The sequence below is a fragment of the Haliaeetus albicilla genome, chromosome 4, assembly GCF_947461875.1.
Source record: "Haliaeetus albicilla chromosome 4, bHalAlb1.1, whole genome shotgun sequence".
Taxonomy (NCBI): Eukaryota; Metazoa; Chordata; class Aves; order Accipitriformes; family Accipitridae; genus Haliaeetus; species Haliaeetus albicilla.
This window is the reverse complement of record NC_091486.1, coordinates 22,256,538-22,281,874: the sequence shown is the minus strand read 5'-3', so window position 1 is coordinate 22,281,874 and position 25,337 is coordinate 22,256,538. Positions and strand designations below refer to the sequence as shown.

General features: G+C 36.1%; 1 protein-coding gene across 8 annotated transcripts in view; it reads right to left on the bottom strand.

Annotated features, from left to right (window-relative positions):
• B3GALT1 (beta-1,3-galactosyltransferase 1) overlaps positions 1 to 25,337 on the bottom strand; it is a 220,456-nt gene that overhangs the window by 40,362 nt on the left and 154,757 nt on the right. For 6 of the 8 annotated variants that reach the window (XM_069781300.1, XM_069781299.1, XM_069781304.1 and 3 more), the window contains one exon: positions 23,097 to 23,201. The exons of the other annotated variants lie outside the window; for them this stretch is intronic. The gene's annotated coding sequence lies outside the window, so the exon portion shown is untranslated. The remainder of the gene's footprint in view (positions 1 to 23,096; positions 23,202 to 25,337) is intronic. 8 annotated transcript variants of the gene reach the window in all.

Genomic DNA, 25,337 nt, shown 5'->3' with positions numbered 1-25,337 from the left:
AGGACACTTCACAGACAGGATGCCTTTAATTTCCTCAGGCCCTGCTTCATATGGGAAAATCTTAAGTATCAGGTGAGTCTGATTGACTATTATACTATCAGAGATATATATCACAATTAGGAAGCCCAGAACAAATGCAACAGTTCCCCGGTCAATGAAGCGTGAGATTAAAGGCTGATGTCCAAATGTGCAAATCCAATTAGCAAGTGACTTATGTCTATGCTACAAAAGTAAAATACTGCTATTTATGTTGTATAATCTACTACAGCATGGTTCCTATCCATGTACAATATGGAAGAATTTATTATGAGTAATTAAATATGTATATGGAATAACAATATATGGTGTCATAAAGAAATGGTATATGAGAGATGCAGTATAGAAGTGGTGCTTTTTCTTCCACTTCATGTTGTTTTCCACACTGAACAATATACACCAAGGCCTTTAGTGGTGTAAGTTACTATGGATACTGACTGCAGTTTCGTAACTTCTGATAAGTTTGGGGATAAGCTGACTCAGTAGTTACACAATGAAAAAAGACAGAGAATAGAAAAGTCAATTTATGTAAGGAATATAGGGTAGGAGAAGTATGTTCTTGAGAACATGTTTGCAGTATCAGACTGCTGCATTTTGCAATGGTAACCAAGTCTCCACAGTCTAATGGTGCTTTGGACATTCCTGTGATATATTTTCTAGAACTAAGGCAAATAAAAGGGAAATTGTACTGTTTCTTTGTGATATGTTCCTTGAGGAATAAACCTATGAAGCTTAAAGGTTGCTTTATAAGTGAGACGTGGTCCTGTTAAACACTCAAGAGATTTTGGTGGGGGAAAGACTTGAAGGTTGTGGACTAATTTAGATTGAGGTTTATTTCACAGGTCATTTACTTGGATGACTGGGATTTTATAAGATGAGTCAGGGGAAATGCATTAATTTCATTAGAGTGACTAAATGTGTATGGTTTTATGATTGTTCTCACTTTATTGGGTAATGCACCTTTCTGAGTTCCTCTTGATGACTTCCCACAATGTGTTTATAACTCATTAGGATCATGCCTAAGCTATGTAGGTCAGTATCTGAACAAGTGTGTCCATTGCCTGCATGTAATAATAAATGATAATGAAAGAAGAGGACTGTGCTGTTAGTTGTAGGGACTAGAGACCCTTTTTTGGCTGACCATGAAGAAATACAGCTGATGGAAAATAGTTGGATTCACCCATCTATCCATCTTAATAGAAACATGGGGCATATATTATGAGATGCACTTATGTGTAAGGAGGGGAAAATTGAGGGCCTATGCTGGCCTTTCAAACAATGTAGAGAAGGTGCATTTATATGTACTTATCTTTAGGTCTACAAAGTTGACCTAGACACCAAAAAAAACCCCCAAAAACCCATCAACCAGATTAAACCCTGCTGAATAATTGCTCTTATTATTTTGAACACAACGCCTTGCTAAATGTGATTACAGAGATCTTAAATCCACGTTGGTTCAGGGTAATGTGAAAAGAGGTCTGTCTAAAATGAGCAAGTAAAAATATCCTATGTTAGTAGAATCTACATCATCTAAGCTTGGCCTTGTAATTCCTTTTATCACGGTTGCCTTCATCTTACAATCATATAATTAAAATGTTCCTAATTACTAGCTTATTAGAAGGGCCTTTGAATGAAGCTGTTGAGAAATTTGGAAGAGGAAAGAGTATAATTCTATGGTTTCATTGTTCTTTGTTCTTAGCAATGCTTGCTTCATCCTCACAATCTATCACCGTGTGCGGTCACTTCCCTTTGTTGCAAGACATTGTTCTCATCTTGTGATGACATCTGCTCACAGTCTGTTTTATGGATGTCACTGCAGTGTCATTCTTCCAGATGCTGCCAAAGGCTATTATTCTGGGGGAGAAGTCTCTCTTTAAAAATTCAATTCAGAAGATGTAAATATGAAAGTGAGAGTTAGTGATCATAGTCTTTTTTTGTGAGTTCTGCTTTGCTAGACTCCCTGGTTTTATAGCATGAAACAAAACTTCATTAGAGAGCATGTGGTTACTGTTGACGTCTCCTCGTTTGCTGTTTTCCAGTATTGCTGCAAAATTTTACAGTGAATGAGAACTTCCTGAAAGTATTCATAGTGTCAGTACCAGTTGCCACAGTACTGTTGGCTCTATAAAGCTGGCAGAGACCAAGTTCCATTTCTTTCTCTTCTGTTCCTTTCCTGCTGCAATTGCATTTCTTGCAATTAAAAAGACAAAATGTTCTAGGGAAAATTTAAGATTTCGTGATAAGTTTTACACTACTTCCACTTTTCCTCTCATAACTTAGGAAAATATACTCAAGGGAAGAGATTGAGAAAGTGATTCAGATAAGGTGTCGGATGGGAATGAAATACAAAAATTTTGGCTCCGAAGCCATCCATGGAGGAGAATGTCAACCTTTATAGATGGTCCCTTTTATATTGCTGGTACTACTTGTACTATTCACTATGGCTTATGAAAAAGCATAATACAGAGAATGACCTGATTTTTTTTTTAACCCTGTCTGTCTTTCACTTCTTTATTCCTGGTACTTCATGCTTTCAAAACCCTCCTGCTTAAACTTCAACTTCAGCTTTTAAAATTCCCCGTAGATATTTATTTCTGCCAATTAATGCACCAAAAGCACGTTGGTTTATGTCTTTGGATATAAGTTACATGGATACATGTCTATACAGAAAATTTCAGAAACTTCTTAAGACAAACAAAAAAAAAGACTGGGAAGGGAGTACAAAACCACAGGGGACACAGAGGACAGACTTTCTTGAGTTAACCACCCAAAGTGTAGAAGTCTTTGCAATATAGATATATTTTTTTTCCCACGAGATTCAGTTTGTTGTTCCAAAATGCCTAGTGTTGTAATATCTATGGTGGAGTCCATTTTCTTAATTTCCTAAGATTGCTGCTATTTCTTGAGATGCAGAAAAAAATAGGTGCATTTTAAAATTTATATTCTCTCTTTTTATTGAATAAATCATCCTGACAGGAGAGGAAATAGCTGTCTCCCTGCTGTGGATATAAAAGATATACTCATCTTTGTGCTGAACCTCTAGATCTCATGCATGTTATTGTAATAGACTTTGTTACAAATGAGACATTGAATAAAGCTTTCAGCAAAGGTTTATTTTAAATGCACTGGTTTTTGAAGTCTGAAGTGAGTGTTAAAGTAATGAAATGTTTTATATTCAGCTTTAACACCGGGCAATAATAACATAAAGGAATTATTGCTACATTCAACCAGATATTTCGTATTTAGTATTATTTATGCTAGGCAGGGAGAACAAGAGATACAGAGGTAGCTTAGAGATAGCTATGATTTTTAGAATTTTGCTTTTTGGGGTTGTTTATAGAAGCTAATGTGATTTTAAGATTTTTTTTTTTTTTTTTAAATATTGCAAACTGTCATTGTTCTGTAAAATATAAATTGTGAAGGTTCAACTTATTCCAGCTTCCTTGTAATTTAGGGCCAGATTCCAAGCTCTGCATAAAGTGAACATCCTTCTATCAGACCAGACCATATCAGCCTTGAAAAGTCCTTAACATAAAAGTAGCTTCTATAAATAGTAGCATAAGTACTTTGAACTGACAGAAAATGTCTGCTATTCCCTGGAAGTTCACAGTAATTTCTTTCATTTATTGAGATATTTTATCACTTCTGTGTCCTCTAGGAAAAGTGTGCCCCTGTTCAGTCCACTTGACATCTAAAGGGTGTGATATTGGACAGTTATAAATGAACCTTTGGCTTAAGGGGAGACATTAGGCAGACTGAGAAGGTCAGTCCCATTGAACCATCTGCTACATAAAAACAGAGCTGAATTAATGTAGATTTGAGTAGCTGGACTTGTGGAAAGCATGATTTATGAAAACTAAAATATGAACATTTCATTTTATGGGGTTTTTACCCCTGGAAGTATGCAGAATACCAGGAAATGACAGTGCCCAGAGGGACTGGTACCCAGTAAGGGTTGGAGATTCAATGCATCTATCACTTGTGTAACTTAGATTTTATTAAAATCAACAGCCATTTTACCACTCATATCCACTACACTGATATCCACTGTGCTGTAAAAGCACTCAGACAAGTACAGAGCACTTGCAAATCTCACCATAAATTGCACATTTCTGTGAGCTTGTTGGGGTACGCAGTTTCTTCAAAATTTCAGTCATTCATAGCAAACCAAAGCATGTTATCAAGCTTGTTGTCAAATGAGTATGCAGTGATGCACAAAGTATGTATTTTAGATCCTGGATTGTTAGGAGATTATGTAGGCTTACATGGACTAATATGAAAGTAAGCTCTTTCGCATCTGTTCAGAAACTAATGTAATTTTAAAGTGACACTTCAGTATTCTTTTATGTTTTTTTGCCTAAGAACACGATAGCAGAGCCTTTCCTACTCTGGCAGGTATTTATAATGCGTTGTTTTGATGACTGCAGCCACTAACTACTGGAAAATCTGAAAAGAGATGTGTAAAAGAAATTAGGGTGTTCAGCTACAGTATAAAACCAGCACAGGTTAGAATATTCTAAGTGTTATATAAAAGGAGATAGATGTTTAAAATTTCACGTGCCATTTTCCCTGAAAATGTTGCACTATAGACATAAATTGAAAAGACAAAAAGATCAGAAGTCCAGCAACAAAGCCAAGAAAGAAGAGTCCTAAATGTTTAGATCCTGTAAGAGGAAAGTTGATTTTTATGTTGCAGACTACGTCAAAATATATTTTAAAATTCCTTGATAAATTCTCCTTTTGTAAGAAGCTCAAGGGCTTTTTCAGACTCAGCTTTAGCTGCAGTCCTAACATTGACAAACAGGTAGATTCAGTAAAGGGGTTTAGGCAGCTACAAATAAAGAATGTCTCAGTCTATTGCTGTGCGGTCTGGCACCCCAAATCGCCATCACCTCCAGGCACATGCACTGAATTCAGTGCTTCCCAGTGGTGGTCAGGGGCCTGTCTCAAACTGGTGAAGTAGGAGACACAACAGAAAAGCTGCAGATCTCATATCTGTTCTATGCTTGAGCCCTTCCAACTTAAGTTACTCATCTGATCCTTGCTATGCCGAATACAAAAGAAAGAAATGGTCCTGAAAGTAAAATTTAGAGCTCCCCATTCTTAGATGAGAGAGCTATTAGGCTGCAAAACTCCTCCTTGCCTTTTTCCAGATCCATAAATCTCTCTGGAGAGTGCAAGAGCTTTAACTGTCCAGATGGAGCTTAGTGCACCATGACCATGGGATATTGGGTACAGGTCTGGATTTAGGGTCCCTCCAACATATTTCACTATGGAAAATCACACTTCTGCACTTAATTCCCAGGCTGGTGGGCTGGAGAGAGCCACGGGGCCAGGGCAGAGCACTGATCAGGGAGGTCAGGAGGGCAGGCCCAGCAGCATGTGTGCCTGACAGATGCTGGACGCACCGTGCCAGTGTGCCTACCCCTCTTCTGGCTTCTCTCAGGCACAGCATCTGGCCTTTGTCTGCTCTGAGGAGCGTGATCCTCACACTGCTAGTTAAGGTGAAAAACCTTAAGGCTGTGTTTGTGATGTGATGAGCAGTGAAGGTGCGGGAGTAGGAAGAGAAGAGACGAACTTGTGAGTCCCATTAAAGCTGAGCTGTCTGCCAGCCGGGTAGCGGGTTCTTGGGCTCTGGGCTCAGCATCTGAAATGCCATCCATGGCCTGTTGTTACTAGCTACTGAAGATTTTCTCTTAGTGATTGAACCAGAACCCTGCTTGTTAGCACACACCTGTACTGTGCTTTCTCGGGGCAGACACAGCTTTATTTACAGAGTCCAGATAGGTATTGCTCCAGCTAGTCTCATCAAAGCTCTTATTAAATAGTAAAATGAACCCTTGGAGTTGCCAGTGTCTGTCAGAAATAAGGTTCACTTAAATTATTTAGAAAAAGGGAGGTAGTCGCTGCTTTAACAAATATTCTCCCCTGATGAAACATTTCCTAGAAGTTAAAACAGGACTATATTTTAGGAGATATTAATTGTGCTGTAAGGTTTCCTGCTGATTTGGTCTATGATCTCTGCTGTTTAGCTGTTCTCTATCTGCAAAACTTAGGTGATCCTATATCATTCAATGTTTCAGTGATGCTTATGTTATTAATAATTCTCAGATGCTCTTCTGGAAAGTTGCGCAGTAGGATAAATCTTGAATGTATTACTGTACAGTTTGTCAATAGATGAAGAATTTCAGGCTTTTAAAAAAAGTATTTCTCTATTAAAATGAAGATTTAATCCATGCTGTGTCAGGAACACTGATTTTATGATGATGGATGCTGAATGAAAGTTTTAGAATAGATAAAGAAGAATGTAAGTCATGGGTTATTATCAGTTTTCGCTTGAGTTTTTTTTTCTCATAATTTCTGGATGGGTCTCTTTCTTTGGCAGGCTCCCAGAACAGCAAGTAACCATACTAGGCTGTCGGACATATGCTATTAAAACTGATTGTCCGTGGCAGTGTTCAGACAACTTATATATTCCCTGAAACTTATTTTAAAAGGTCTTTTTTGTTCACCTTCTATCTTGAAAGCCAGTTTCAACAAGCAGTACTGAGAGATTTTGATTTACTGTTATGAGCGATGGTTTTAAATGTGCTGGCACTTTCAAAGGAGGATGAAAAATATACTCGTGTTATGTTTTTTTTGACCCTGCCTGGGATTTCAGGTACATAAGGCATAACGTGCTTTTGCTGTTCAAAGGCTTCTCTGACATTCCCAATGACATTTAGATATGGATTAATATTTTGTTGATTATTTTTGGGCTAAGCATTACTAAATACAAAGTCTGCGTATGTTGCAAATCTCTTAATAAGAATGAATAATTCTCTGGACATCTGTAAAAAAATCTGTCATTCCGTGATTTTATTACAATCAAGTAATCAGCAGTTATATACCTGACTGGGAGTATAAAATACTAAGAACCTATGAATGCTACAGCTTTGTTAGGAATAGGATTACTAAGATTTTGAGGACCCTGTCCATCAATTGTCCTACAGAAAACAGAAGAGGTGACAAATTTGGGGAATGTTGAATCAGTGCTGAAATATTAGCACTAGGAAAATGCCAAACTAAGTGTACAAATATTCTGTATTGATTAAGACTAAGGATATGTGGGTATATATTAATACTGGGTATATAGAAAGATAATACCATGAACCAGTCACCATGCAATACCACCTCTCCATCCTTTTATTCAGGAAGGACTGTTGTATATGTCTCCCACAGATTTAATCACTTTTATCTCACTGAAAATACTACAATCTGAAATAGATTTTTTTCTGAATAAATATTTCATTGAGAAGTTCTGTTTTATTTATGTATGGAACATGTATTTTTCTTAGAATTATTTGGCTTTGATTTAAAATTCTTCATATGTGATATTCTGGCTCCCAGATTCAAAGTTGGATCTTTCTGGTAAAAAATGAGCTTTTTATTGATCTTTAAAATTCAGTCCTCAGCATGAAAAGAGTAAATGCTCAAACTAAATATGTGGAATAACTTGAATTTTGACTTTTTTGTTAGTAGAAATATGCTAGGTTGAATTTTACTTAGGACAAGATTTTCAATTTCTGAAAAATAAACAACAGTTTCCTACCCAGCTCTGTGCAAGTTCTATTTTACACTGAGCTGCTCCCAGCTATTCACAACCATTAGTGATATAGGCTTCTAGAAAATTAGAGTCTGACTTTTGGATGGCCTAATTTTGTGGTCACTATTATGAAAAACTTTAGAACAACTTAATTGCAGAGTACCATGATTGTTACTATCTTCAGTTGAGTGAATGGTGCTCCAGGCATCTAAAAATTAGAACCTCAGTTTTGCTTTTTATTATCATCAGTGGTATTCTAAAATCTGAGTTTAATCATGCAATGAGTACTCTAGTTGCTCTAAGACTGGGATGTCACAGAGGACATCTTTTTCTGGTTCAGTGATCCCAACAGATGTCCTTTACCTCTTCTTTTTCTACAAGTTGAAGTGAACTGAAAGATGCATTTGCTTTATTTCAAGCCTTAGTGCTGCTTATGTTTAAGGAGTAGCATTGGTTACAGAAATATCTGCTTGTCAAATTTTACTTTGTGTATAGTTTGACTGACATGAGCTGTCTTTTCTTTCCACACTACTACATATATATGGTTATGTCACATGACAGAATTTCCCAGTTCCTTTTTAACTACATAGTGATTGTTTCAGATTACTGTCATAGGTGTGCTTGTGAGGTTTTTGGTGCTCTAGGATGGGGAGTTCTCTGCAGGAAGTAAAAAATCTATTTCCATACCTTTTACCAGAGTCTTTCTATCTTTGCTGCAATTACATGATTATTAGCTTTTGAATGCTATGGTTACAGACAAATAGCTTCATATTTACGTGAACTATCAGGCAACCATTAACTTGGAACTACTCTAATATCTAACAGACCTTTCTACTTATCGAAGTTTTTCTGAGGTACTCATAATCTTCTACAAAATTGGACAGTTGGGTTACATTATGGTGAGTCCAGAAAACTCCATGTTTATCAGTTTCAGCATAGATATTTATATAAACATCTAAGACATCTCTCATCTTGGCATGCATAATTCTTCATGGTACATTCTTCAGACCAGTGAGAAAAATTCTCATAGATGGAAAAGCACAATTCTAATGAAGCCATTTTATTCTTTTTGTGTTGTTAGAAACTTCCTGATGTTTTATTCTGTGAAGATTGAAGTCTGTATATAAGTATTTGCAAGGATCTGAGAAATGTTTAGCCATACATTTTGAGCAGGAGAGACTAGATGAGTAGTGTTTGGTTTTTTTATTTTTAAATTCCAGGTAAATAAACAATTGTGTTTGTAAATATAGCAACAGTAGCACTCCAGTATCTTAAGAGTGATGTCATAAAGACCATTTAAATGCTTGGACTTAATTATGGCTTTAAGTAAAAACCAAGAAGAGAAACAATAAAGGTAAATCAACATCTTACAGTGGATTGTAAAATGCTACAAAATTCCAGAAAGAATGTGGCCCAAACTGAAACCATTGAAGTCAGTAGGAATCTTGTACAATCTAGTGTGGCTTGGCAGTAGGAGGAAAAAAGGAGGAACCTGGGATACTTCTCACTGTGTATACACTGACTATGTATGCTGTCACAGAAATCAGAATTTAGAAGAATAATCCGCTCTGTTGCTTGAGGTCTCTCAATGCTTCCTTGAAAAAGCAACATGCATCCTGGATGGTCACCTACTATGGGTATGAAAGGCACATATGAAGAAAAGAAAGTGTGATGATAGTTTCATATTTCTTCTTGTACCCCAGAGTGTCCCAATATGAATTTTTATTATGTTTATAGAGTGTCTTTTGGCTATGCAGTGTTAAAAGTTGTCCATAGCCTTTTACTCCTCCTTCCTCAATCAGATATGCCACTCATTCCTCTTGACAGTCTCAATTTATAGTTGAGCTGGAGTTTCCCAGATACAGCTAGTCATGGTTCTCAACTACAGCATGTGTGAGGCCAAATTGTACTATTCACGGACTTCTTAAGGAGGTTAGATGTACCATTACTTTGTATTATGATCCATCCTGTTACATGGAGTTAAGACTGTCTTGACCAGCTACTGTGCAACCTCACTTTGCCTTTGCCATGTCTGCTAAGTCAACTAAAAGTCTCTTTCAAATACCTTCTGCATTCTTTGACAATGAAGCAAATGTCCTTGTGGTGCATTAGAGCAGATTTCTGTGTAATGACATTTATAATCTGTGTGCATTTAGGCAGTCTTTATGACCTATAAGAGTAGAAAATACTACAAAATAAAAGCACATTGAATAGCCTAAACATCCAGTCACTTGCATGTGGGTACCTCTTATCATATTGTGTAATACTTTTGAACACTATGATCCTCCTGAAATATACACAGAACTCTGAAGTTCTGTGGTTTGCATTTTAATAGAATAGATGTATAATGACTGGTTCTTAGCACCTTGATTGACATGATCCTGACATGTAATGGGTGAAGTTTGATCCTTGGAAACATCTATCTGATTTGCATGACCTACTTATGCACAAATATGCAGCTAGAGGTATAATAAATGGGCTTTGTGATGACAATGTAATACAGAGCTCCAGGCGGCATCTTTAGACAAACAGAGCTTTCATATTAATACCTTGACGATACATATGGAATGAAAAGAAAGACCTTTTCTCTAATAACATGTACAAAGACTTTCATGGATATTTTGTTATTTTAAATTGCACATGTGTGCAGCAAAATTGAAACCTAATATTGACATAGCTCTGAAGTAAATGAAAAGATGATTATTATCACCAGGAGTATTGGCTAGTGTGTGTTTAAGTAACTTGCAGATTACACTGCTCTGAACATATAATTCTAGTTGGTTTATGTTCCTTTAGATTTATAAAGAATTTTCCCTCATCTCTTTTCCTAGTCTGTTTGTAAAAATCTAAATATATCTAAATATAAAAATTATAGCTTTTCCAATAAGCATGACCAAGCGTATGTCAGAAGCTACTTGCCCTGAGGTGGAGCATATAAATTATGGTTAACCACATCAAGCTATTTTTAATCAATATTTTCATTCTGAGTCACTTTTCCATTAGTGACTTGTGTAATACTAACCCAACTTTTTGGGTTAAGGAGCTTGTGCAGACCTTAAAGTCCCAAATACCTTTCTGAACAATTAATAATCTGTGCAAAACAGGAATAGTGGCTCTATGGAGACATGAAGTACCATTGCAAGTTTAAAATTACTAGAAAATACTGAACAAAAAAAAGAAATTATAACAAGGTAATCAGGCAGACCTTGGTGAATCCTTCTTAAAGTAGAGCATTAAAATACCTTTTGGTTTGGTTTTTTTTTTTCTTTTCATTCTTGTTCCACTTATCAGCGGTAGGACAGCTATTGCTTTTTCTGTCTGAAACATACTGGGCAAGGTGTACAGCTGGAATGCCAAGTGGAAATGAATTACAGCAGAACATGGAGGGGATAAAAAGAAAAATCTTCTTAACAGAAATATGGCACCTTATATATGTGCAGTGTACGCTTTCTTGCAGTGACTGGCTGTTACTGGGGAAGAAAGATGAGAGATGTGTAATGCTTCCCATACCTAATCTCCCTCCTCACAAAGGTCAGTGTCTCAGCAGCACCCTCAGCATGCTCAGTCACTATAGTGGGAAATGTTTCCCTTCCTTGCCTGTCCTGCCCTGATGGAATTTTAATTCTACAGTTGTAGTCTGTCCCTTTAAAACTAATATGTCAGATTCTGTTTTCTTCTTCAGAAATATTCAGAACTGGGATATGAACTTAAAGCATTTCCATATTTTGGCAAGAAGGGCTCATATGGTCCAACATATCTGCTTGGTAGCTTCAGTGCTTTGAATAGTGATTGCAACAACATAACTCTCATAGCAAACTGGGAATAGGCAAGGTTTGTGCTTTGAATGTTACTTAATCATTAATTAAAGGTAGCTTGAAACTGAGGGTATAATCCGTGAATGGTAGTACCCTTCTTGGCCACTGTATATTTCAACTTCTTGCCTGGGTGGGAGTTTGAAGCAGGATTCTGCTTTGGCTGTTCAGTGAGTTTGTCATTGTTCTGTCCTTTGGTTAGTTCATCCAGAGATGCTATATATAGGTTGTGCATTCAGAACGACACCAGATGCACAGAGCAGAAAAACAGAATTGCTAAACACTTTTCTTTTACAAGACACTTTTCATTTCCCAGAGCGTTTGATGATATTCTGGGGGAGGGGATATCTTTTGGTGGTATTTCACAGAGATTGTTGTGTAATTGGGCAGGTATTAATCCAAACTCAGTTTATTTTTGTTTCAGGATCACTGTCTTGCACTGTCTAAAAAACTTAGGGTTCAGACTTCAGCTTTGAACTTACATAGTAGGAGACATTCAGAACACTGTGATTAAGGTTCATTCCATACCTTTCACTAGAATTCATAAGCAATGGTTTCACCCATTTACAATGCATAGAAAATTATAGAATAAACCAGAACATATTAGTGATAGTTTAGACCGTTTTTGTGCTAGCTTTGCAGGAATAAAAATAACCATCTGCATAGAATTAAAAATATTAAATTGCACTCTTGTCTATAAAACTGAAAAGCTTGAAGGGCATGCACTTATTACTGCATTTAAAATGTGCCTTTGTTTGTCAATGTTGAATTGGTTTAAATTTCCACTCTTTTTTTTTCTAGATTTTTTCTGTAAATAGGAATTTTGTCATGTATGTTAGGAAATAGTTGTTTTTTATGCAAAGTCCCTGTGTTTGGATTTGAGACTATTTAATGGCAGTGGTAGAAATGCTCATGCTTTGCTGAAAATTAATAGCAGAAGTAGTCCTACGCAATTTATTTCACCATAGTACTTTGTCCAAGATAAAGCTAAAGAAAAATTAGTCATGTGTCCAACTTTTCCTTCAATTACTTTTCTTCAGAGGCTTTTATCAGCTATTTCTGATGTATATTCTTCTAAGTGAAAACATTTAATAGTTCAACATATCTCAGCCTGAAAATATTCTACACAGAATGACAGATACACAAGACACCTGCAAGGAATGTCAGCTATTTTATATCTGAGCTGATGCATAGCTAATTTTAATTTTGGACCAGAATCTTTCTTTTGTGTCACTTTACTCTGGCCAAAATCACTTCTGTATGGAAATTGTTTTGCATCTTCTGTGGAATGAGGTTGTGGTTTTCATTTGTTTCCTAATAAGATGGTCTAGCATAGTAACTGTGAAAACTGACTTTACCGGATGCCTTTTATGGTCCTTTTGTGAAGGTTAAAGAAATAAGAACAGCAAATCCTCAGGCAACTAAACATGTGGTGGTTTTTAGATTGCCTGTGAGAGAGAAAGTGGGTAAGTTTGATCCTCATGATGTAGTGTCTGTTCTGTGAGCAAATACAAAACCCTCATTCACAGATGTTTGTTGGACACTTTCCCCAAAAGCTGTTTTCATATATGAAAACCCCAAAAGTCTGAATGTATTTTGTAGCTTGGCAACCAGAAAACATGCAGACTCTGTCAGAGAAATGCTGATCCTACATTTCATTAACCTGTGTGTCCTCTTTAATGTAGAGGACACAGTTATGCTATGTAGTATCTTTTATAGAGATATAAGGGTGCCCGTTATTACAATGTAGAAAGAAGAAATGGAAGATTCAGCAGGACAGGAACATTTTTCTATTATAGCCAAAACAATAAAATCTGCCTTACAATTACTGCTTTCCAGCAGTGGTAATTCCAGCAAAGACATAAAAGTACTGTTGAGCAGCTTATACATGAATAGAAAGGAATAATCACTGGCTGATACGTTACTAGGATTTTTTTTTTTATTTCATCTACTTCCTTAAGTTTGGTCTAAATGTGGAACTTTTTGAAAGCCACATATAAGTGGTGTATACACTAATCCTATTATTCATTAATAGGATTAATGAGTGTACCTCCTGTATAGAGCTTTGAAAATTTACCCTCCATGACCCAACCTTCCCCCCCCTTTTTTTTTTTGTGAATTGATTGTCAAGATAATCCACACATATGCAAGAACTTTCTAACATACGAATTATATATCTCTTCATAGGTCTGAATTTTGGTCTGTGTTTATCACTAGTAAGCATTGTTACTATACCTAGGGGCATTCTAGCAAAACAGTGAAAGTGAGTAATATGTTATACTGATGCTTTTAATGGTTATCAGTTCTGTTTAGGCAAGACTTCTTAGATGAAAGAATTAAAGTTATTTAAAAAAAAAAATCATAAATTCATTCATCTGTAATTTCAAAAACAAATAGACAAATTAATGTATTATAAAGTTCAAAGAAACTGAAATAGAAGTACTTGTGCATTATTAAAGATGCAAGCAACTTTTGTAGCTCATGATGTCCTGGCTGCTGTTTTTTCCTAAGCTGAGTAGACACTGATCTGAAAGACAGACATCATGTGTCTCAGTTTAAAGATCCAAAGTTGTCTTGTAGGCAGGTACGTTTTCAGAAATATCACTGGTGTTCCTATAGAACTAAAGTTTTACAAAGGCAGGTTCTTCTGTCTATTTGAACACAAAAATCTGCTAGAATTGCTTATTAACAAAACTCAAGAGCTCTCTTACCAATTAAAAAAAAACCAAGACACTCCCTAGTATTATCATATGCTTTTCTTGTTGATATGTATTTGAAGCCACTTCATCATCTTCAGAGGCAAGGTGCTTATGTCTGCCATTCTGCGACTGAAAGCAGTTTTCAAGCTGGGATGTAGCTTAATTGGTGAGTTTGAGTTGTTTTGTTTTGTTTTTTTATTTCTTTTTCCCCAGAATGACTCTTGAGTCTTATCCACATCCCTATGCTATGATCAGTGAACAAAAAAAAAGAGAAAGACAGTAAATGAAGTTCTTAGCTGATATATGGTCTAGTAAGAAATTATAATAGCAGTATTATATATAGTGAGACCAAAAGCATACTGCTTTTGAACTCAGGAGCACCTTTTTTTCTTTGATACAAGAGATTCTGTTTTCGAATCTGATATCCTATCTATTGATCTGACATTACAACCTTAATTTGGCACAACTGAACCCCTTCTTAAATGTCTTTCATAAAAAAATTCTAAAGAGGAAGAACCTAAAGATGATTCAAGCCTCATCATGAGATAACTTTGGTTCATCCCTATTTTGTAAAAAAAAACACGACTGATTTTTGTCATTCTAAAAGCAATTATGAGCAAAACTTCTGCTAAATACCTGTTGGAGAATGAACTTAATGATTCTTTCTCATCCATATGCTGGAGGAAAGGGTTTTGTTTCAAATATTTTTGTTACACAATTTTTGTTTTTGTAAACAGACTTTTTTCCTACACAGAATTTAGTAAATTCAAATTCAGCTGCATGATCATGTTAGAATTGTATTCAAGGTGGAAATGGAAATTTAAACTGCCTAAATATTGTTCTTCCCAAGATTTCCTTCAGGCTTTTCCACCCTTGGGTGCTAAAATGTGCAGACATCTAGCTTGTTTTATATTGCTTAAAGCTGGAGCTGCTGCAAACTTTTGTCATCAAGAGCACAATGCTATAAGCTCTTCTTTATGAAAACTCATCAAATTCCTTGGGCTTTGGGTATACAAACATGTACAATGCTTAGTCCTGGCCCTTTGTTCAGACTAGTGTTAGAAAGAGGGTTAGAAGTTGTATACCACAAAAGACTTTTCTTATGTTTTGTTCTGTGTCTTCTAGCCGTGACAAGTATATTTGTATGCTTTAGCTTTCTATTTCTAAAACAAAAACCAGTGTAATCAATGCTCTTCAACAGAGTTATCCAGATGGAGAAGGTAGGAAACCAGATGTTTTTGAAGATATGAGATGGAATTTGGGGTGCTGTGTTTTAGTCCGTAGTCTCTGGAATATATGCTTAAATATGACTAAGGGTAAGATTCCAAAACAATCTATTTTGGGGTGACAAGTGTAATGCTATGCTAGCCCTGTCTTGCAGCACCCTGGGTAACTTGTCTGGGTACAAGTCAAAAATACTTCTTACAGAAGTCTTTGATGAAGAAGCTAGAGTTTTCAAGTGGAGATTTAAAGCCTGGAAGCTTACCAACTTTTGTCTTGTTAAGAAGAATATATTAATTAGTTACAAGATTAGTCCCATTAAAATCAGTGACAAAACTCATTCTGCTCACTGTGATATTCAGCACAATATGGAAATTAAAGGTTAAAATTTGTTATTGGCTGCTACTTTTTGAAGTACTTGGTGGAAAAAATGAGTTATGCTCCTATGACTACAAGTTCTCGGTTAAGATAATGATTATTCAGTAGCTGAAAATGTTTAGAATTTACTACTAATTGGGAAGTTAGATAATAACAAGATGACTAGAGGTTAAGCAACAGGATTTGGAAAGATTTATGGACATATAAAAAATGGAGTTTAGAATGTCATGTTAAGGCAAATGGTGAGGATATGAGACTATCAGTGTGTGTGTATTAGTAGCAGAAAAATCATGGCGGTGAGAGAAACATCACTGGTATGTTGAATCTCCAGCATTAAAAATGTTCATACTTGTTTTGGTGTTTATGAATGTTCAAACTGTTACCATGTGATGAGGGAAAAAAGCACTTTGTGTGTACAATAATGCCTCATAATATCATTGCTACCCAAATTAAATTAATGTTATAGGAACCCTGCAGTGCTTTCAGTGCAGAAGAACAACTAAGAGCCTGCTGAAGCAGAGAGTATGTTTTCATATCTCTCTGATGACCAGCCCTCTGGGCTCAGATAAGAGGAGGTTGAGAGAATGGTTTTTTTGGTCCATAATAATATCTGAGTAGCAATGTCCACGTAGCTTTTAAATCAGCTATGATTAGTAACTAAAAAAAGTTATATCCAGGCTGTGTGCTCTTTATAGGTAGCAGAAAGATGCATTTCCCAAATTCTTTTTGAAGGAGGGGCAAATGTTATTTTTGGTTGATACATGGGATTAGCGTTCTTTGAGAGACAGTGGTATCAGATAAAATCTACATCTGTTTTGCTGTAATAGTAATATAATTTCAAAATGTAACTTTCCTTTCTCTTACTTCTTTCCCCTGATATTCTATACTGACATTGTGCCAGATGTGTTATCCAGTCAGCTTGCCTGCTTTGCCTCTGAAGAAGTCATGGGTATATAATATTATTTTACATAGGGGAGATTGTTTTTACCAGCATATTTTACTCTTCAAAGATTTAAATTCCTTTTGTGAAGAGCTTTTTACTCCTGGAGGAGAATAAATTGACAGAAGCATAAAACATTTGCTACCTCTTTCTCAACCTCTTTTTGCTTCAGTATTTTAATCATTCATCAAATGATTCTCCTCTGCAAAATTATGTCATTATAGAAGACAGTCAGGCCATCTACAAGATACATTCTGGAGTTCTTACATTGACTTAATGAAAATTCCAGTAGTAGACATATCTATTAACTTTTTTTAATTTTGCAATCAATAATCTATTATTGATCTTTCCCTGAGCTTAACTCTTGATGTATGAGCAAAGTCTAAGATTACATCTCTAATGCATTTCTAACAGAAAAATGGTTTTCAGTCTACCTGAAATGTTTCTTATTCACTAATATGGCAGTTATTGCTAACTGCATAAGTTCAAGAACAGAATATATTTGGTTTTGCATGTATTTTCCTGATGTTCTAGAACAGTCTTTTAGACATAAAATTAGTATGACCTTATGTTAATAAAGTTAGGGAATCAAAAAACATTTTGCAAAATACTTTATTTCACAGATGTGTATTTTCAGAGAGAAGGTAAGTACAAAACCCCTACAACTTCATATGGAAGTCAGTGGGAGTTCTGACCTACTTAGGCTTATGCAATTTTAACCATTGTATTTCTGTGTCAAACTATGTAATGTAATTTATTTTTTTTTATTTGGGTTTGGTCTGCTTACGAAACACTATTCAAGAGGATTTTTATTGTATATGTGAATCTAAACCAATCTTGTTTTATCAGTGCAGTGGATTAGCTTACGTCTCTTAGGACAGGATTTAAAGTAAGAGTCATCTGCTTCTGTGCATGTCTTTTGTTAGTAACAGCTAAAATAAGCACGACTAATACTCCTGGCTACAGAACTGAATTTCAAACTTTTAAAACAAAGACTAATTAGATGACATGGTCTGTAGGAATCAAACAGAAGCAGAAGTGTAAATGAAATACTGATAAAAATAGACAATGCACTCTAGACCTCTTCCATTCATGGTACTTTTTCTCTACACAAACTTGCCAGTTAAACACAAGTATTTTGTGACCTTGTAAAAGCCTGACATTTGTATTCTTTTTGTTCTAGCTCTTAGTAAATGCATTTAGTTTTCTGTTAATAACTGAAGAAAAAAGAGGTGCAAAGAGGACAATAGAGGGATACACTGCTATTTTGCTACTAATTAAAATAACTGGGTATTTTGTGTCTATTGTGGGTTAACCCCAGTAGGCTGCTATTTATCCATTTCCAGGAAAGTAGGGCATCATTGTGCGTAACAGTTACTTGGGAAGACAAATGCCATAACTCTGAATGTCCCCCCTTCCTCTTTCTTTCCCCCCAGCTTTGTGGCTGAGCATGATGTAATATGGTATGGGATATCCCTCTGATCATTTGGGGTCAGCTGGCTTGGCTGTGTCCCCTCCCAACTTCTTGTGCACCGCCAGCCTCCTTGCTGGTGGAGCAGCATGAGAAACAGAGAATGCCTTGATGCTGTGCAAGCACTGTTCAGCAATAGCTCAAACATTGGTGTGTTATCAACACTGTTCTGGTCACAAGTCCAAACATGGCACCATACGAACTGCTATGAAGAAAACTAGCTCTATCCCAGCCAAAACCTGTACAGTGTCTGAAAGGAAGGGACAAAGTGTACAGGCAAAGGATTAATGCGAGAAATAGAAAATAGGTGGAGGCAATAGCCTGACCAGAAGAGATCAAAAGTTCCTGTGTGAGCTACCAAGCAGTTGTGACCTGCCTATAAACGCTTTGGCACAATAAAGCAAGTAATAGACTGGCCACTAGCATGGTGTGTTTTGGCATACCTTCAGTGGTTATCATGGACAAATATGCAACCTTGATGTTATTGAGGACTGGGCCTATGTATAGTTCTGTGTCACACATTTCTTCTGCAGTTCTCCTGTAGCGCATAAAAGAACTACACTCGGTGCCCCTTCTTGTATATATCTATGTCAGTGTCCTCTAAACTTGTATAAATAAAACAAGCAAATGCTATTTTTTTCTATGAGATATGATGCTTGATCACCTCTTTGCTTTGCAACATAGATACCACCATTATGTTGAGCTGAACATCAGTGCAGTTTGTTCTTGTCTGCCTATCAAGATGATGAGCAATTTCATGCCAAGCCTGGGGCCCTCTACAGAGGACTAAACCCAGCATTATACATACATAATTAACTGTAATTTTAGTATAGTTCATCAGATTGCCATCATGACAACTGTTTTGGGTTTATTCTTTAATACATTGATTATTGTAGATTATTCAGTAGCAGAGAGAACCAGGCACAACTTTTGCCATGCTCGTGGCATCAGGACTGCTGTTCATAACTTTATTTGAGAAGGTAAAAAATGTTGTACTGGTAATGCTAAACTTCATGATGCAGCACGTGGGAGGGGAGAAAAGAAAAAGGCATACCCCTCCAACGGTTGATAAATCCTATTTAATCTTTCCAATTTATTCCCCCCTTTCAAAAGGCTATGTGAAAACATTGTCAACGTTTTCCTTTTTTTCTTTAAATGAATGCAGATAGTTATTTTGTTGTATCTCTTGCCTTGAGGATTCTCTGCCTTTTTTTTTTTGCCAGGTTCGTCCAGTTATCATTCGCACAACTTACTTTATGTCATCTGTGCTCTTTCTCACCTCCAAGATCCTATTCAGTTTGAGTTTGTGCAGGAAATTTTGCTTTCAGTAATACAAGCTAAGGTTGTTCCAGTGTGTTTCCTTCTTGCTGCCCCCCTTCTCCCCCTCCAAAGTTTGTATGGTTTTGAAGTCAGCCTTCTGGAAGGACATGAAACACTACAGGCAATCATAATTTTGTGATGAAGTTATTTGTCAGTGAATTAAAATTCAGAAGTGAAGTTTTCAGTTAATTAAATATGAAAAATTACCAAAAAGTGCAACAGGCCCTGTTAGTTTGATATTAAATTCCATTTATTTGACACTGCACTTTCAGCTTTCAGTATTATGCAGATTTTCTGCATTAACAATAAAGTCTAAAAACCAAGAATGAATCAAAAGCATGTTCTGATCAGTTAACCATGGAAAGCTAAAATCCTGTAGTTTAGCACTTGTCTACAAACCAGAAGTCATTGACTAAATTTTCAGGTTATGGTCTCGTGGTCTCAAGTAGTTGGAAATGGAATAATTGCTGCTGTAAGTATTTAAATGCATTCCCTGTGATCTAATTGCTTTTGCTTTAAATGATTATACCCGTTCCTCATTTAGCATGCCCATTGCATCCACTTAGACTTACATGATTCATTTTGTCCTCACTTTAGCATAGATTAAAATGTTGTTGCATTCTGAAACAGGAAGTTAGGACTAAGAATGTGTAATTTATTTGAAACTCAAGTAAATGCTGTTTAGGTTAATGTCCAGCTGGTTTGAAATAAGTCTCTGAAGGCACAGACTAGGACTGGTCTAGGCTACAAGTGCTGCCTCCTGCTGCTGTTGCGTGTTCCTTACATTTGTGCCAATATTCTGCACTTCAGGGTAGCAGTATATAGCAAATAGAGAGCATGTGCACTGGGCTGTGTATTCCACCCTAGACTGTGCTTTTTTGCACACTGATACATACCAGTTGCTTTGGTTTATTTTCTTCACAGAAAATGTGTATGCCACGACTGAAGGGATACAGAATAGTCCCTTTTAAGGTGAAGGGTGAGGGAAAGGAATAATGCTTAACGGCTGCTACAGGCTGGCAAAATGTTGTATGTAAATTAATGTATTTTGACTTTTTGTGTAGACAGATGGTAGGTTAAGGCAAACCTAAAGATATTTCCTCCCATGATGATTTTGTAAAGAGGCATAGCAGATTGCCAGTTTGTACACTGTTCTAATGGGACAAATTTTTTGACTGCTGGGCTGTTGCATGGCGCTAGAACTATGTGAATTGTAGCTCAGTGCTGTATCCTGGTGAATCATTGTTTGCAAGTATCTGCAATCATACAGACAGGATTCCTGACTGACTCTGCCTGTGAAGGATAATCATTTCTGGCATCTTAATCTGCCTTCTCTTAGTGCAAATGTCTAAAGGCCATGGTTGTATTTAATTTTGTGAAATCCAGCATGCAACTTTTAACTTGGCTGAGGTCTGAGGCTCCATCCAGCCACCTCCTCCCCCCAGCTCCAAAGGAAGATAACTTTCCCCACTTGGTTCTATTTCAGTCCCTCTAATGGTGCCCTCTGAGTGGCTGAAGTGCCTTCTGTTTTGTCCTTTGCCAGCCTCCTTTTGCCAATATGTAAACAGGTTGCTATTTTGTCTAAGAAACAGCTTGATATGCAGTTTTGCAGTGAGTCTGGGAAATATTACTGTCCAAAGACAGCAGCTGAGGTACTCTTTCAAACTGAGAAGCCCTAACACCCACCTTGACAAGATTGAGTCAGCATATTAATCTGAATTTCAACCTCACTGCTGACCCACATATTGTGTCAGCTTTTGGGTTTGGAATTTAGCCTTGGATCATACTTGTTTCTGAGGTTATATTTATAATCAGAGCAGGAGAATAAAGTTATTTTTTTAAAAAAAATTATATCAAATTTCTGGGAAGGAATGGATTATTTTACTAAGCACTCGCCAAGCCTCTGGTTTTTGATTATGAGTAAGAAAGCAATATGAACAGCAGCTGACCTGCTGATCTCTGCCTTCACTTAAAAGTCAGAGGTCAGCCATTCAGAGGACTGAACACTTTTTTTCACTAGAGCCTGTACAGTTCTTCTGACATTCACAGTTAATATTGATACTCTGTAGGCCAGAAAATATTACTAGAGAAAGAATGCATCAAGGCTGATTCTGCTTTGAATGAAGTTAGTGGAAGTTTAACCATTGCTTGTAAAAGGAGGAAGAGTAGACTGAAAAAGATTTATAATTCAAGTGTGTTTAATGGTTGTGTATCTGTATGATACAGATTTACTCACACTATTTTGAGTACATTTAAAACAGTCAGTCTCTTTTATTTTCTAGGGCATTGTCTTGTTTTTAGTCTCTCCATAATTAGTTTCTATTTATAGAGCAGATCAAGAGAAGTAGCTCGCAGATGTCAAAAAGATGCATGTTTTCTCACATGTCAGTGTTTTCTTGCTTTAACTTTATGCACATACTTTGTTATTAATGCTTTTTAAAAGACCAGAGGAGGTATATAGACTTTAATTTTTTTTTCTGTATGATTAATACCAGCAATTTGTTTTTTGCTTTCATTTGTAAGTACTTCAAACTCTGCCATAGAAAGGAAAAATTGGCTATATGTATTTAAATGTACACATAAAGATAAAAAGAATTGTAATCCTCATTTTTTTTTTTAGTCACCTACATCACTCTAATGGATGTCTAACATGAAAGTTCTATTTTACAAAGTGTTATTACCAGCACTGGTTTCCATTTTTCATCTTGGAAAAACATGTAATTTCCAACTTAAGTTCTCACTACATATTTTTAAATACCCTTATATTATAAACGCTCCTGTTATGTCTCAAGAGGTTAGGTAATTTACTGCTTTTGACTCAATAAAATTCTTACAGGCAGTTATGCTACTGAAATTTTGGTAAAATAACATGTGGGATTAAAAAAAAAAAAGAAATGGTGAGTAGAGTTACTATCACCCTATTCACAGTTGTGTGTTTAAATGCATGTTCCTGTGAACTGTATGCTGGTATTCTTGTATGTTGTATTCTGTATAAATTCAGTATCAGTCAAAAGCCCCTTGTAGCTGCAAATAAAATGTAACTATTCCCTTTTAATATGATGTTAATAATGAAGTAGTAAATGCATAAAATAAAGTATTTAGGGCATGTAGGTATTCTAGATACTGTGTTAGTATAGAAAAGTAAGACACCATGAGTACTGAGAACCTTACATTTAAAGTGTGAGCCCTTTTATAGAGCAACAGCAACTCCCCCCTTCTTGACCTTCGAATGACCTCACTTACCACACTGCCTTAAAGATGAGATAATAATGGAAGTATCCTTTGTTTATAGTATCCCATAGAACAAATGTTTTTAGTAGTGGCTTTTGTACTATGCAAAATTTCTAAAAATCTAATTTCAGCCTTTATATTGTATCTTCCATCTTGGATTATAAAGGGGGGGGGGGCTTTCATAGGTTTTCCTGTTAAACACATTGAGCGTCAAGAGTCAAATCAAAATCTTTAATGGTTAACAGGCCAAAGAACTGTTAAAGAATAAAAAAAGTCAGTCAACACAGTTTAATAAAAGCTATACTATCCAATGAAATCATATAATATTGTGCATTTATACTGTTGTATTAGCTATAAAAATCTAAACCAGTTTATAATATCATACAGTTATGTAGGTACTTACCACTTTAAAAGCAGCATCAAGTGGAATTGGTGGAAAGTCCCCAAAGGATAATCGGTAATTGATTAAAATGAGGAGCCTTTATGGTATTATTTTGAAGTGCACAATCTGAAATTAGAGGAAATTTACTGACAGTTGTATATTTTCTTGAAAGAAGGATTGCTCAGACATATTAACAACAAAATCAATGTCTGTTGCCTTCTACAGAGTACAAGGAGAGTGATTTATTTTGAAAATATCTTTCAGCTGGGTAACTAGGTAACTTACACTGTGCTACACGAAAGAGTTTGGATTCCATTTTGTGAAGCAGGATTCCAGTGCAATGAGTGAAGGAAACAGATGGAGTAAGAGGAGGACAGATGGGTACCAAAAAATTACAGCCACTGTTTTCAGTACCTGTGCATTAACTGCCATAAATCAATATATGTTCATTTACTGAAACAGGAAAATCATAGATTATGAAGCCAAAGCATTACAGGGCCCAAAACCACTCCATGTTGAAAGCATATATTTGTAGTGGTTAATGAGAGTTCTAATGGGCTACATCTGGGAGTAAAATTTTCTGCGGGCAAGAACCTCACCCCCAGTCCAGTGATTTCATTCTGTTAGGGAGATTTAAATATATCTCCTGTACAGTGGGGGGGAAGGTTAATTGGTTATCCTGCCATATTGGACAGCTGTAAAGCTTTCCTTGTAGACCAGAGGGGGGCTACTGAAGTGATGCAGTGAGTGCTAGGGGGCTGCTCCACCAAGAAGGCTTCAAGCAGCCTGGGAAGGAGCTGAACCTGGAGAGCCCAAAATAAAGGTTGAGAGGGCAGGAGGGCACTTTCTCTCCTGCAGTATCCTTGAATTGCAAGACATGAATGGTGGATTAGAAAATCAAAACACATTTACTACATATATACCAGCAACCCTTATCTACTGCATGGCACAGCTGCTCTGTCACATACTTGACCTTGACTTAATTTGATCATTGCTGTGGTTAAATCAGAAGTTCAGCTGTGAGCCAAATAATTTCTTAACACCCCTCACCCCACCAGTAACTGCCAGTTTGTTGCTGATACTGTTGAATTTTTATATGAACACCTGTCCATTAGAAACTGGATGGTGCCCATCCAGACAATTTACATTTATTTTAGAATGTCTTGCAGTTAGTGGATTTTCAAAATTATAGAATACAAATAGAAATCACCCTTGTATTAAAATATTTGAGAAATGAAGCAATATAAGTCAGAATATGTAAGTGCTCTTATTGTTGAATTTATATCAGGAAGTTTTCTTGCATAGAGGCACTGCATGAATAGCCACTATATTTTGGTGCAGCAAAGGCAAAAGTATGAAAAAGTCTGTAACTCAAGTATCTTGGAATTGGCTTTCTGTCAGATTTTATCCCAGTTCCTTTTAAATTTTCCTATGAATAGTTTGAATTAAAAATTCACAATTTTATTGAATTTTTCAAAGTAATTTTCTAATTAAAAATATTCATTTTAGTGGTTAGGCTCACTACTTTTGTAATAAAACATAAATCAAATAAGGTGTTTTGTCTTCATATGAAGAAAGATTGGTTAGACTTTTTACCTCAATCTATTAAATGCAATTTAGAGCTCAGTGTGCCAAAATCTGAATTTTTTAACTTTGTTAGCTGATTGTAGATTACCTTCCCTATGTTATCTCATTCAAGGTAAGCATTGCAGTACTGGCTATCATGAGTGCTAGAGGCTGGGTCACAGTCTTCAGCCATAAACAAGTTCCGTTCAAAACTCATGATCTTCTCCCACCTTTAAACAAACTTCTGTTGGATTGGGATGTAGCCTATGAATCAGGCAAATAGTTCAGAAGGGGTGTGGTGGGATAAATAGGAAGGAAGATGGTTTGGCTTGGTTTCATAACTGAAGTGGAAAAGAAATCATTGTTGGGTTTCCTTCAATTAGAAAACATTAGCGATTTGAATTTGGTTTCAGAACGGGTCTATTTATGCAGATGCAAATATATTACTTTTTTTTTTAAATAAATTTTTTGAGTTGCAGAAACCATTAATACAATTGCCATTTTTTTTTCTTCACTGGGACTTCTTACAAAATTCGATATCTTCATAGTCATTGAGCTTCTTCCCCTCCCCCACTAATTGTTCTTTTTCTAGTCTGACTTTGGAATAAAATAGACAAGAAATAATGTTTTCTTTAAGCAGGTAGGAGATAAACTATGCTGCTTTCTTAAGCCATCTATCTGAAAGAGTTTAAAATC